The 2,632-nt window shown below is 32.6% G+C and overlaps 1 long non-coding RNA gene across 1 annotated transcript in view; it reads left to right on the top strand.

Moving 5' to 3' along the window:
- Positions 1-1,938, top strand: part of LOC107063193 (uncharacterized) — a 17,470-nt gene extending 15,532 nt beyond the window's left edge. The window contains exon 4 of the long non-coding RNA XR_001475134.1: positions 1,316-1,938. This is a non-coding gene — a long non-coding RNA (uncharacterized lncRNA). The remainder of the gene's footprint in view (positions 1-1,315) is intronic.
- The last annotated feature ends 694 nt before the right edge of the window (positions 1,939-2,632 follow it).

Raw genomic sequence — 2,632 nt, 5'->3', positions numbered from 1 at the left:
TCAGTTTTCATATATCTCAGTTATAGTATATGGGTATTCCCCATCTTTCAGATTTATTTGTGATTTAGCTTCCGCGCAGTTTCTATTATTCAGATTATATTTAGTATGCTCATGATCATGCCAGTAGGGTTAGCTTGGGATCACTTGTGGTCCTAGGTCCCGTGTCCGCGTCTTGGGTGTAGCTTGGGGCGTGACACCTCTCCCCCCCAACACACCCAGGCTGTCCCCGTCATTTTTTTAAAAAAAAACTTTTGTTTGGAAAATATTTCAAATTTTAAAAAAATTCATATTTACACCACCCCTACCCCTCCTCCCCTGCTACCTCCCACCCCTACCCTACCCCCTCCCACTACACAGGTCTCCCCATCAAAAAAAATATTAAAGAAAATTGATTTTGAAAAATATTTCAAATTTTTAGAAAAAAAATCATTTTTTATTCCAGCCCACCCCCCACACTCGCGACCCCGTCAATTTTTTTTTAAAAAATTGTTTTTGAAAAAAATTTCATGGGTCATATCTTGGGTCGAAAGTCTGGGTCAGATCTCAGGGTCGGATTTTAGAACCGTCATCTGGGTCTTGTCCTAGTTTGGGTGTCGGAGTGGGTCCTAGATCAATTATCGGGGTTGATTTTTGGATCAAAAATTATTTTCCTAAAGAGTAATTTTTAGTCTCAAGCCAAAAATAAAAAATATTTTCTAAAATATATTTTTCATTCACCAACAAACATAAAAAAATATTTTCCATAAAATATTTTCAACTCACCAACCAAACATGAGAAAATAAGTTAGAAATCCATTTTGTTGTCCAAGAAAACATTTTCTAGGAAAACATTTTCCATGGAAAACAGTTTCCTTCATACTAAACACACCCTCAGTATTTAAAAGGCTTACTTGAGCTTGCAAGATCGTGAAAGATTCGTGATCGAGTTGTTAAGTGCCATGCAATGTGCTTAGTAGAGGACTAAGGTCGTGACATAGTTGCCCGTATTCCCCCCCAGTAGTTCTATTTAGAGGTTTATGATTTATGGTTTGTGCTTATTGATGATGTAAAATAAGCCTGATCAAATTCACTTACATGAGTTTGGATGAACTTTCTTATAACTTTTTGCTATTGATGCTCATAATCTTCTTGGGTCCCCTATCATTTATATATGAGTTTAAATTTTAATTGATATTGCTTTTAATTAGACACAAATTGCTCATTGATTCGTGAATGTTAGTTATTTTTGTGTATATTCTTTATACGTATACCTTTTTATGTTGATTATTAGTTCTGATTTAAAATTTCTTTCACAATTTTTATGCATAAATGTTAGGTAAGGAATGAAAAAATCTGAGTTGAATAAGTTGTGTATGGATGAGAATATGATCAATGTTGAAGTGCGATGCAAGTATGGAATCTTATTGAAAATATAGACCTCTTGGTTCGATCGCATTCTGAGAAGTAGATTTTGGTCTTGTCCTCACAATGAGGCCATGAATTGCAAATTTTTTGATGGAGAGAGTTGACGAAAGTTCTCAATTTATTCTTCCAATATTGGTGAAAAAGATTAAGGAGTTAGAAGAACAATACGAGTGTATTCAGATGCAATTGGAACAACTTGATAATTCCAACATGAGTTCAATGGACATTGGATATTGAACATTCGAAAACATAATTTTTTTTTGGATGAAGTTGAAAGTCTTCAAATTCGGTATGAAAATCCCAACATCAATTCAAAAAAAGAAGCATGGCAATGTAAAAGAAATTTGTGATTTGAAAGAGAATCATATGAAAATGTAAGGGATGAAAAAGAAGAAAAGAAGTTGTCGATTTTTTGGCAAATTCCTTTGATGTTTGAAGTTTTGTGTCTTTGTTATATTTGTTAGTTTCTAATCCAAGTATGTAAGTTGAAGAGAAATCAAATGAAATTGTCATAGTAAGATATGTAATAGAGCATAATTTTGTGTGGTATTGAATACCTTAATTTGATCTAGCATAATGAAAATTTGAATTTACTTGTGTCTGAATTTTTTTTACTTTTATGCTCTTTTCTAGAAACGAATGATTCATTGAGTTTAAGAGTTCTACCAAACTTGAAATTATAAAAATTGGCAACTAACAATACTACTAAAACAAAAACAAAGCTTCACAGAAACAACACAACTCATAATTGTAGGCCAACAAAAACAACTTCGATTCTGAAAGTGAACTAAAAAGCAAAACAAAGCTTCAACATTGCATAAATACTATAATTTCAGTACTATTTCATACATATAACAAAAAATAGAAAATAGTTGTTTCTCCTTCAAACAAGAAACAAAATAGTATCTTAGTGGCACCAAAATAGTACTAAACAAACACCACTGATATCAACATTATTGTTTCCATGAGTCTCGAGGTTGTGAAGAAGAGGAAGTATTCGAGTTTGAAAGCTGTGATTGATCTCTAATCTGCTGAAGCCTTCTTTTTGTGATTGCTTGATTTTCTTTTCCACTTTAATCCACTTGTTGGTTTGAAACCAATAACTCCAGTTACAACTATACAGATTTAAAGACTCGTTTTGGTCCAGTCCATAATATTATGTTACTTGGTATTCCAAGCTACAAAAGTTTTAGAGAATTAAAGTTATTAGAGAACAAACATTATCAAG

This window comes from Solanum tuberosum, unplaced genomic scaffold, assembly GCF_000226075.1.
Source record: "Solanum tuberosum cultivar DM 1-3 516 R44 unplaced genomic scaffold, SolTub_3.0 scf00016, whole genome shotgun sequence".
Lineage (NCBI taxonomy): Eukaryota > Viridiplantae > Streptophyta > Magnoliopsida > Solanales > Solanaceae > Solanum > Solanum tuberosum.
Note: the sequence above shows the minus strand (reverse complement) of the source record. Positions and strands in the feature narration are given on the sequence as shown.